Source organism: Suricata suricatta, chromosome 7 (genome assembly GCF_006229205.1).
Source record: "Suricata suricatta isolate VVHF042 chromosome 7, meerkat_22Aug2017_6uvM2_HiC, whole genome shotgun sequence".
Taxonomy (NCBI): Eukaryota; Metazoa; Chordata; class Mammalia; order Carnivora; family Herpestidae; genus Suricata; species Suricata suricatta.
This window is the reverse complement of record NC_043706.1, coordinates 24,854,635-24,866,560: the sequence shown is the minus strand read 5'-3', so window position 1 is coordinate 24,866,560 and position 11,926 is coordinate 24,854,635. Positions and strand designations below refer to the sequence as shown.

At 45.6% G+C, this 11,926-nt stretch overlaps 1 protein-coding gene and 1 pseudogene across 1 annotated transcript in view; one reads left to right on the top strand and one right to left on the bottom strand.

Moving 5' to 3' along the window:
- Nucleotides 1-11,926, bottom strand: part of LOC115296570 (tubulin beta-2B chain) — a 50,438-nt gene that overhangs the window by 1,635 nt on the left and 36,877 nt on the right. The gene's annotated exons all lie outside the window — the stretch shown is intronic.
- LOC115296356 overlaps nt 122-11,926 on the top strand; it is a 33,110-nt pseudogene continuing 21,305 nt past the window's right edge.

Here is an 11,926-nt window from a genome sequence, read left to right as displayed (position 1 = left end):
CGACCCGGGTCCGCACCCTCCGGGCCTGCCGCCCCCTGCCCAGCCCCCGCCGGGCGGCGCGCCCACCTTGGCGCCGATCTGGTTGCCGCACTGGCCCGCCTGGATGTGCACGATCTCACGCATGGTGCCGGCTGCGGAGCGGGTGGAGGCGCTGGCCCTGAGAGCTGTGCGCGCGGCGCGACCGGCGGGCGGACTCCGCAGCAGAGACCAGTCGCCACCCCCAAGCCCAGACTTTTATATGGGGGGACTGGTCTCCTCCCTGGTCTGGCCCGCGATGACGTAATGGGGGGCGGGGCTGGGGGCGGCGCCTTGGGGACTGCGGCACCGCGAGGGGGAGCTGGGGCGCGGTGCGAGGTGCGGGGGCCCTCTGGCCTGACTGTTGACTGCAGGGAGGGCTCCCGGTACCACCATCCGGCGGCCAAGGGCGGGGTCGGGGCCTCGGACCCAGCCAGCCGCGGTCGGGTAGATCCACGGACGCTGCCTCGCCCTAGAACTGGCTCCTTCAGTAAACTGCATCCACATCCACCTTTCCACTCTGGATGCCCGAGGTCCCGGAACCAGGGGGAGGGGCTGCCCCCAAACGGGGTCCTCGCCTCCCGGGGAGGGCACACGACAGCGAGTACCCCCTCGGAGTAGGGAGACTAGAATTGTCAGTGGGCTCTCCAGCTGCTCGCTAAGCTTTCCTGCCTGCCTCCCTGGTCAAGGTCCCCGAGTCCGGGCCGCGTTCTCTTTCAATTCCGGGTGGGAATTCGCAGCTAGTCTAAACGCGGGGAAGGGGTGCAGGGTGGGGAAGAGTGAGGGGTTCCCCGGTGAGAGCAGATGGGAACTGTGTTCTAGGAAACCAAGGACAGCGGGGTGGATGGCATTTTCCTTCTACTTGTGAGGAAGGTGGTTGGTTTGGGAGGGTGCTGGATTTGTCTGCTTTGGGTCCTCCTAAAGACCAATTAAATGTGGAAAATTCTACGTGCGAGAGTGCGTGTCAGAGAGGCTATTCTAGCCACACATCAGTCCAGGTATGTGTGGCCCACATTCAGTATGTCACCTAAAGCTCACCTCAGCCTTATAGAGCTGCCCAGTGCGGTTCAAAGGCCACCAGCCACGTGTGACTACTGAACACTTGAAATACATTTCAAGTAGTAGTCTGAACTGAGATGTACTTTGAGTGTAAGTATTCACCGGATTTTGTGGTCTGGGCAGGTTAAAAGGTTGTAAAATATTCCATTACTACTTTTGTATATTGATTACATGTCCAGGTAATATTTTGGATATATTTTAAAAATTAATTTCACTTATTTTTCTTTACCTTTTTAAATGACTACTGTACCAGTAGTGACTACTGGAAAAATGTGTTACCTATGTGACTCATGTGGTATTTCTACTGAACAGCCCTGTTCTAGGGTAAATGTAGTGACTCTCCCAATTTGACAGCTTGGAAAAGGAGGCTCAAAGAGCTGACTGGCTACAAAGCTAGTAAGGGAGGGCATCTAGATTCCTTCTACAAAGACAAAGCCCAGGTGAGTTTTAAAGGCTTGGTCAGGGTGAGGTAACACCCAATCTTAATAATTCTTAAATATGATCTTGAACGCTGGGCTCAGTGAGCAGGGACCTGGGGACTTTTTGTTTCCCCTGCACATACTCCTTTTCCTCTGTGGGGCCAGTTTCTCCAACTATAAGATGATGATAATTATAGGTGCCCTGCAGCCAGCTTTGTGAGGAGGAAATGAGAAGTTCTATATGAAAGCAGGTCAAGTTTATGGAGCAAAACTGCCCCCATAAAACCCAAGATGATGCTCTCATTATAAGTATGAAGTGTGCTTGTCGTGTTAATAGTGGGCATACATCAGAGATGGGCAGTGTCATGGCTTCATAACGCCTGTTTAAGAAGCCAGTCCCTTGGGGTCCTCTCAGAACCAGTCAAGTGCCTGTCTCAGTGGGGGATGGGCTCTCTCCTCCCTTCCCTCCCCATGTAGGTGGGCCCCAGTACACAGTCCATCCCAGTGATACTGTTCCCAGGTTCCTAGAACGTGGCCTCTACCTTCTCCCCATGTCTGCCTCCAACTCGAACATCTTGGGCTCGTCATGACCAGCCAAGCTTGGTCCTCCCCAGAGAATGGCCCTGCCCCAAGAAACTTCACTGAACACAGTGCCACAAAGATTTTCTGGGGATAATTGCCTCTCGGTCTTGGTTGTTGCCTTCAAGATGGGCACTTGGAGCCAAATAGCAGAAGATGTGACCTGGAAGGGACGATACTGGGGACATGGGACCCTGATGGAGGGGTGCTTTTCCCTACCTGTGGAGGGCTAGATCACCCTCATGGATGGTGCCCACCCTGCTTTGTTTTGGTTGGGTCCTTAAGCATGTCACCTACCCTTTCTGAGCCTCTGTTACCATATCTGAAACATGGAAATCTGTTTTTGTTATGTCATGTCTACGAGAGACAATGTGAGCGGGACATTTAGTGAACACGCAGTCAATGAATAGATGACAACATTGATTTGAGCAGGCCCGGGCACATGAGGACTGCCCGTGGATTACTGGCAACAAACGTCCTTGCCGAGGCTGCCTCCTCCCGCCACCCAGTCTGCACCCAGCCTGCTTTCTCATCTGCTCACGTCTCCCCCAGGGCCCGCCCCTGTTGTCTGTTGGAATATAATCAAAGAAGCACACAGGCAGATTTTTAAATAATGCCTGCCCAGCCTCAGGTGACTCATCCGACGGCTGTGAGCCCCAGCTCTCCTCCATGTGGGCGTCGCCAGCACCACCACACTGTCACGCAGCAATGCCATGCTGCACAGCACCCGTGCAGATGAGAACAAGGGAGAACGAGGCCCACTGACCCTCCCCTCGCCGGGAATAGGCTTTCAGCAGGCTTCGGGGAGAAGTGGTTTTGTCCCCTACCCTCCTGTCTAAGAAGGAGCAGAGCTCTGGCTGCTGGGCAGGGTGGTGGGGGAGGAGAGCCAACCTCCTCTGCCACCTGTCATCTCCTGCTTTGGACTTGATGTCACTGACTGTCAAATGTCTGAGCCATCCCTGCCCTGAAGGCACTTTGGGGTGATGATGACAGAATTCAGACTGGAAAGGAAAGGAGTGAATTCCCAGTAGAAGGCTGGGCCGGGCCTGCACTTTACAAAGTGGGCTCGATCTCACGTTTCGCTCCGCCAGGCTGTCCTCATTTCCTGCCTTCCAGGAGAGGAGTCTCGTGAAAGTGCCCTCGAGATGTGGGATGATGATGAGAATTTTTCTCAGTGGATGCCATCTCTAATGCAACACATGTGATCTGGTTGAAAGAGATTTAATTGGGATTCTGCAATTTGGAGCATCAGTAGAATAATGAAAACCCAAGAGCCGTTCCAGCAATAAAGTTGTATGAATTACTCTGGAATCGTCTCACAGTGCATTTATTTGTGCCCTCAGAGGAGGTCCAGGGGACAAGGCATCTCAGCTTCTCTTTCCTGTGAAACGCTTCTAAAATAGCCTTGCCTGCTCCTTTGCGCCGAGCAACACATTTTCAAGTTTTTGAATAAAAGCATCGCTTGATGAAGATGGAGGAATTTTACTTAAAGCACTTCAAGTGCTTCCTCTTTAAAAGACTACGTAGGTGCGCCTGGATTGCTCCGTTGGTTGATGGTCCTACTCTTGATTTTAGCTCAGGGCACAATCCCAGGGTTGTGGGATCCAGCCCTGCGTAGGGCTCTGCCCTGAGTGTGAAGCCCGCTTAAGATTCTCTCCCTCCCTCTGCCCCTCCCCCTGTTCATGTTCTCTCTCTCTAATATAAAAATAAAGAGGGGGGCCTGGATGTCTTAGGTAAGCACCCAACCCTTGGTTTCGGCTCAGGATATGATCTTGTGGTTTGTGAGTTCGAGCCCTCCTTCCTCAGGCTCTGCTCTGATAGCATGGAGTCTGCTTGGGATTCTCTCTCTCTCCTTCTCTCTCTCTGTCCTTCCCCTGATCACTTTCTCTCTCAAAACAAATAAAAATTTTAAAATTAGTAAAATAAAAATAAATAAAATAAATAAATATATTTAAAGACTGCCTAAAGTATAAATAGTCTGAACTCTGATTTAACTTACTTTGAAAATGTCAATCCCACCACATTATAGTTTAGAAATGTTTGCACCAGACAATAATAATTTGGAGAAAATATATGGCAATGATTTTTAGCCCCCTTCTAGAATATTCATTCCCAGTATGTGTTACTTTCACTAGAATTGTCAATTGCACCTTTCAAATTGAAAACAACAAGTATGTGTTGGTGTATATAATATACACATACATTATATACACATATATATTTTATTATGGTAAGAAAACTTATTTTATATATTCTTATTTTCTGACTACAGAATTAGAAATTTTAGAAAATACTAATGAACATACGTGTCTTTCTACTCTTCTCTTTATGTACTTAAGAATTCTTCCCCATTCATATTTGATGTATTACCGTATTTTCTTCTTCCTTTTCCTGGTCATTCAGGTGTCTCTGTTTGCTTTTTCTAGCACCATTTCACCTTGGATGTTAGAAATGAAGAAATACTATATTTTCTTTTACCGTGACTTAAATCACACTCTCACAAACTCTCAAACATATGTAACCTTCTCCCAACTGCTACCATTTTCCCCATAATGTAGAGCATCTGGAACATACCAAGTTCACCGAGGAAACTCCGCTTCACACACCCAGGGCTGTTCACTGGAATGAATCCCTGCCCCCCGCCCCATTCAGCCCACTCCCACATTCCCTGGATAGAGTTACACGAGCACAGGCCCTGGATGGAATGGGTTCAAATCCTGACTCTAACACTCATTAGCTGTGTGACTGAGAGAAAGTTACTTAATCTCAATTGCTTCATCCGCAAAGTGGTGATCATAAAAGCCCCTACTTCCTGGAGTCACTACAAGGACCAAATGAATTAATATGCGAAAGCACTTAGAATACCACCTGCCCCGTAATAAGCGTTATATAAATATTAGCCATTATAATTGGTATTACTTCCTTCCCTCTTTCCTTCCTTCCAGGAGCTCCTCCCCATAAATCAGGGCTCAACTCCAATGTCACTTTTTCTGTGATGTTCCCTCTTTTGTACCTCATAATACTGTGTGCACACCTTCGTATTATAATCTTGAACCTTAGTCCCTGAAATTAATTACAGCCAGGAAAGGTACTGTTGTAGAAACAAACACACAGAAGAACTGGGCAGGCAGTGAGCTAAGGCACCACTTGAATGCTGTTTTCCCTCGCAAACCCCAAGGGTCTGCAGCTCAGTGGGTGTTGCCATCCCGTGCAGGAAGTTCTGAGCTGAGCACCCCCACCAGGAGGCGTGGAACACAAGGGAGTCTATCCTCATCATTTGCAACTTTCCAGTTCTCTCACCACCTATTTTCTGAATACAGGCTTTTTTTTCACACCAAAATCCGAGTTGCAAAGAATCTGGGTGAGGCCAACTATGCTGATTCCCATGGGGCCAAGCCGGACACACAAAAGGTGCTGGTCATTTTCCTGGAAGCTCCAGGGCTCACGTTATGCTCTGTTTCACCATCAAGGCAAATGGCGATTACGGAAAGGTTGACATCAGCATTTTCCTCCCTGTGGTGAGAAAGCCATTAAGTTGTGCAGAGCCTAATAATTCTGCCTTCTGCTGAGAGTGTGCTAGGGAGAGGCTTCCAGCAGTCCTAGGCAGGGAGTGCCAGGAGCTGCTGCCCTGGCATCCTTGGCCCAGTGGCCCCGGCCCTGGCTGGGCATTGCTGTCCTGAAACGTGTTCCAGGCCTTCTCAGTGCCTTAATCCGAACTGCCAGGGTTTTAGCCCATAATGTAGGAGCCAGCCCCTCTCTCTGCCCACCATCCACATGGGCTATACAGCTGTCTCAAGAATGGTCTTTGGAGGGTGCTTGGGTGTCTCAGTTGGTTGAGCGTGTGACTCTTGATTTCAGCTCAGGGTATGATCCCAGGGTCATGAGATCAAGCCCCACACAGGGCTCTGTGTTGGGTGTGGAGCCTGCATGGGATTCTCTCCTTCCCTCTTTCTGCCTCTCTCTCTCTCAAAAATAAATAAATAAAACATATTTTATATATGAATAAACATATAAGAATAAATTTATATAAATTTATTTACATAAATAAAATGTATATATATAAATAAATTTATACATAAATTAAACATATATATATAAATAAAACACTTATAAAGAATGATCTTTGCATCCAACCATGACTGCTCATAAAATACCTAGGGGGAAAATGCACCCCAAATATGATGTGCCTTTTGTTTTTAACTATAAAATAATATTGAGGTACATTTTTTTAAAGTTTTACTGGACCTAGCGCATTGACGTTACGGATAAGACAGTCATGTGGGGCCTGCTCCTTTGTGCAGTCAGGCGTCTTCAGAGAAAACGCTAAGCTGTTTCTCATCATGGTTCCCTCTTTTCCCAACTAATCCCCAGCAGTACTTGCTATGACTGTGTAGAAATACTACCACTCGTTTCGTAATCAATTTTGTTTTGTTTTATTTTTACTGGAAGCCTGTATATCCCACTCCCCATCTACCCTCTGGCAGCCATCAGTTTGTTCTCTGTATTTATAAGTCTGATTCCTTTTGTTTATTTATTTTTTAGATTCTTCATATAAATGAAATCATGTGATATTTGTCTTTTTCAGTCTGATTTGTTTCACTTAGCCCAATACCCCCTAGGTCCATCCATGTGGTCACAAATGACATGAACACATCCCTTTTATGGCTGTATAATAGTCCTGTGTGTGTGTGTGTGTGTGTGTGTGTGTGTGTGCCACACCTTCCTTATCCATTCATCTATGGATGGACACTTAGGTTGCTTCCATATCTTGGCTATTGTAAATAATACTGCAATAAACATACGGGTGCATATGTCTTTTAGAATCAGTATTTTCATTTTCTTTGGGTAAACACCTGGTGGTGGAATTATTGAATCATACAGTATTTCTATTTTTTAATTTTTTGAGTATCTTTCATACTGTTTTCCACAGTTGCTACACCAATTTACATTCCCACCAGCAGTGCACAAGGGTTCCTTTTTCTCCACACCTTTGCCAACATTTATTATTTCTTATCTTGTTGATATTATCCATTCCAACAGGTATAAGGTGATATCTCATTGTGGTTTGATTTGCGTTTCCCTGATGATGAGTGATGCTCATCTTTTCATGTACCTATTGTCCATTTGTATGTCCTCTTTCAGAAAATGTCTATTCAAGTCCTCTGTCCATATTTTAATTGGATGGTTTGGGGTGGTTTTTTTTTTTTTTTTTTGGTGTTGAGTTGTGTAAGTTCTTTATATTAAACCCTTATCAGACATATCATTTGCAAAAGCTGCTGCCATTGAGTAGGTTGTCTTTTAGTTTTGTTGATGATTTCCTTCATTGTGTAGAAGTTTTTGATTTTGATGAAGTCCCAATAGTTCATTTTTGCTTTTGTTTCCGTTGCCTTAGGAGACAGTTCTAGAAAACATTGCTACAGCCGATGTCAGAGAAATTACTGCCTGTGCTCTTATCTAGGAATTTTATAGTCTCAGGTCTCACATTTACGTCTTTAATCCATTTTGAATTTATTTTTGTGTATGAAAGTGGCCCCATTCCATTCTTTTGCATGTAGCTGTCCAGTTTTCCCAGCACCACTTATTGAAGAGACTGTCTTTCCTACAGTATATTCCTGTAATCAGCTATTCTTTACGCCTAATTTTCACATAGTATGAAAGTATAATAGGCAGCATTTCAAATATGTGCTAGATTAGGTTTGTTAAATTTATTATTTGACTATACCAAATTTGTTGAACACTCACAGCCTAATGCTTGGGTAACATGCTACCAATACTCTTTTGTTTTTCTTCATTAGGAGGAATATTTGTTATTTCCACATTTTGCCCATTTCACAAGTTTACTAAGTTTACAGAGTTTACAAGTTTACCATGATAAGCATAGCACTTACTAGTTTTCAAGACCTAAGAAAATGTTTGAGATGGGGCGAGGAGGAAAACTCCAAAATATGAAAATACTACAATAGGAAAATTCATAAATGTTTAATTACATGTGTACCAAACATAGCAGTCAATTGGTCAAATGCAACTTAACTTTTATATCATAACATAAAACTACTACAATTAGTATAAATATGAAATAGATTTTTTAATAACCAAAAGGAAGGAGATTAAAGAAGATGGAAACAAATATGTTGGGAAAGGCATCCTCTGAGAGAGATTTAACAGAGCTGAGGATGTTGAAAGAGGAAAGGGAGGGGCACATTGTGTGCACAACTGCCTTGCCGAAAATGAAAAAGGAGAGCTCTTGGACCAGTCATTTCCCCTCACTGGCCAGCAGCAGGGTGCACTGGCCAAGAACAGCTTGGTTGCTCAGTGTATGTTAGGGGAAGAGGGGAGGGTTAGGCCTTTGGGTGAGTTTTAGGATAAAGAAGCAAGGTGCAACCAGAAATTCCTACGTACCGGGTGCTTCAGAGTCAAATTTCTGTTAACTCAGGGAATACTGTGTTGATTCACAGAGGACTCTTAAGGTTGGATAGTTTTGCAATGAATGAGCCATTTGGATCCTGTTGAGATGCCAATACTGATATTAGAGAAATGAAACTGAACATAGGGCACGGGCCGAGGCTTTCCATAGTGGGAAGAGCCCACTATAGGCTGAGTACAGGAACAGTAAGAGATAAGAAAGGGAAAAGGCCCAGCAAGATCAGGAGCTGAGTTAACAAATGAACTGTCAAGTCTGATGAGATTTTAATGCAAGGAGCAGAACCTGCTGTCCAGTCTTAATTTGGAGCTGAAAGAAAGTGATGGAAAAGCAAGACAAGGCAAACAGGAAGTACATGCAGGAGGAAAGTTAGAATGGGCCCTCACCCCTGCAGGGCTCCCTCAAACAATCTGACGTTGCTACTCTGAGCCCAGCCTAAGGTAGCAGTTTCCACTATAACCACCAGCAGTTGCAGATTTAACTTACTGAATTGGGACCAGTCCTAAGTAAAATTGTAAGGGTGCTAAGTTTCCCTTTTGATTCTTTTTCCCACCTCTTGCTACTCTTCCCCAGATCTGAGCACACAAGCTCTATCTCCTTATGAAAATCTGTACCAAGGAAACCATTTAACATCAATCAGCTGAGGGCTTATTTTGATGAGTATATTAACTCTTCCAAGAACTTTCACATTGATCCATAGACATCTATGGCCAAAGGGGACCTGAAAATCATATTTTCTAAAATTAAAAGAAATTCCAAAATAAATCTATGTTGGTCCCCAGCCCCCCCTGCAGCATTCCTAACAAGAAGTCATATAGCCTGTCCCTTGAACACCTGCCTTAGTAGGATGCTCACTGCAGCACCAACTGTTGCACTATTGTGTGACAAGTACTATACATACATCATTTCATTTAATCCTTGCAATACCCTCTGAAGTACATACTGTTATGACCATTTTCTGGAAAAAGAAGCTAAGGCTCAGAGAGACTGAATATTTGCCCAAGGCCATACAACTAGTAAGTAGAAACATCACTTACTTTGTGAACACAGATTCAGATGTCAGAACCAGATGTTTCAAAGACCACATGCTTTCTGTTCTCCAAACTTTCCATTTGGGGAAGGCAGAATTCTATCCCAGCCCTGAGAGCTACTGGCCCTGGGGTGTACACAACTTTTTCCCGGTTGCTCAAACACTCACCTGGGTACTACTGTGACGGTATTTTGCAGATATAATTAAGATTCCAGTGGGTTGACCTTAAAATAAGGAGATTTGGGGCACCTGGATGTTTCAGTCAGTTTAAGCGTCCGGCTTCAGCTCAGGTCATGATTTCGCAGTTTGTGGGTTCAAGCTCCATATCGTGTTCTGTGCTGACAGCTCAAAGCCTGGAACCTGCTTCAGATTCTGTGTCTCCCACTCTCTCTCTCTCTTTCTGCCCCTCCTCTGCTCATGCTGTCTCCCTTTCAAAAAGAAATAAAACATTTGAAAAATATGACCCCCTTTAAAGCAAAGAATTTTTTTCTAGCTGGTAGCAGAAGGAGACATTAGAATTTTGAAGGAGTTGAGGCACTCTCCTGCCAGCCTTGACGGAGCTGCTACCACACTGTAGAGATGGCCAGGTGGCAGGCCACAGCAGGCAGCCTCTTGGACCAGAGAATGGGCTCTGATCAACAGCCAGCAAGCAAACAGGACCCTCAGACCTATGACCGTGAGGAACTGGATTTGGCCAACCACCCAAGGTCATGGAGGAGGGCCCTGGACTCCAGATGGAGCTGCCCAAGATGGTCAATTGAGGACATGAGCAGAGACCCATGACTTGCAACCCCAGAAACTGTAAGATGATTGTGATGCTCTAAGCCACTGAGTTTGTAGTAACCTATTCCACGGCAATAAAAAAACAACAGCATCTCCTCTTTGGGGACTGTCTTAGGTCAGTCCCCCAGAAGCCAACCTGAGACAAGGGTTTGAGTGAAGCTTATTGGGGAGGTGGTCCCAGGAAGCAGCAAGGGGGTAGTGGGGAACCAAACCAGGAAAGGGAAGTCCCCAGGCTGCATTTGCAAGCAGGCTACTGGGGTGGGCTGTAAGGGACCAGATTTGTCACACCAAGAGCCAGGGAAGCTGGGATATTTAACCTCTGGTCTGTCCTTCAACAGTCCACCTTCCAAAGGGGCACTGAGGATAGGACACATAGTAGGGGGTCTGGGAAGAAGGAAAGTCTCAGGAACACGGGCTGATGCCAACAATATCTGCTACAAAGACATTCCTTAGAAAGTTCCTTCCTCGCTATTGATACCTACCATTTAACCATTGGTTCAGGTTTGGTTCCTTAGCTAATGATGTCTACCTTCTCCATACTTTTCAGATACTTGCAATTTTCATACTCCCAAGATATTGTCTAAGACATTTCCAGTCCCTTCCTAGACTCCCTCCCGGCAGCCCCATGAAACAGGATATTGAATTCAAAACTAGTTCGATTGTTCTTGACTATGAGCTATGAATGCAACTTTGACCACGTCAGCTTCTGGGCAGCCTCTTCATACTGATGACTCAAGAAACTGTCCTGGTTCTTTGCAGAGCTGCTAAGATCTCACTATTCTTATTCATCTGCTGCTAGTATTTGGATTATAGGGAAGGACATTTCATCTGTGGGTGAGTTTGGGCACCATTAGGGGCTTAGGCACCATGTTCATGACCAGTTTGTACAGGTCTGGATTCAATATTTCACATACTTAATATTGGTACAATCAATAAACAGGCAAAAGCAAGGGCACATTATGATCTGAAGAGAAGATGGGCTCCAAGCCACTGTCTCCACTTCTGGTGCCTTTGGCCTTTGGCATCCTGAAGTAGTTACCTGCTGTCCCTGGTCCTCTGACATCACCAGCAGCCTGTTAGCTCCTGTTGGAAGGTTGGTCACTGCTCAGCATTCTTTACTGTCACGGACTGCTCTGTAGTGGGAGGACCATAGAAGCCCTCTGCGGGCTAACAGCTCTTTGAGCTGCCCAGAGAAGGGCCAGAGAAGTGGCCAGACCAGGATTAAGTGGAATTAGGCCAGGACTCAAGACTGTCCATGGACACAATCTCCACCTTAGAATTCAGCATGAAGAACTATGATTTCCATAGTGTTGAGACTCACTGAGCCATTTGCCATTGATCAGGACTACATACCGAACACAAAGTTGTCTGGCCTGAAGATCTAGCCAAATGGTCTAGACCTGACCGAGTCCATGGTGCCTGGCTCCAGATCCACCAGGATGGCCCGAGGTACATATTTGTTACCTGTGGGGAACAGAGCCAGACTTAGACCTGCAGTTGGCAAGGGAATCACAGACAAGGCTCTGCTCTAGGTGCCTTTCACGGCATAATCATTAGAGAAAATTCTAGCATCTGAGACAAAAGTGAATAGGGGTGCTTTTCTGCTTTAAAAGAGGAAAT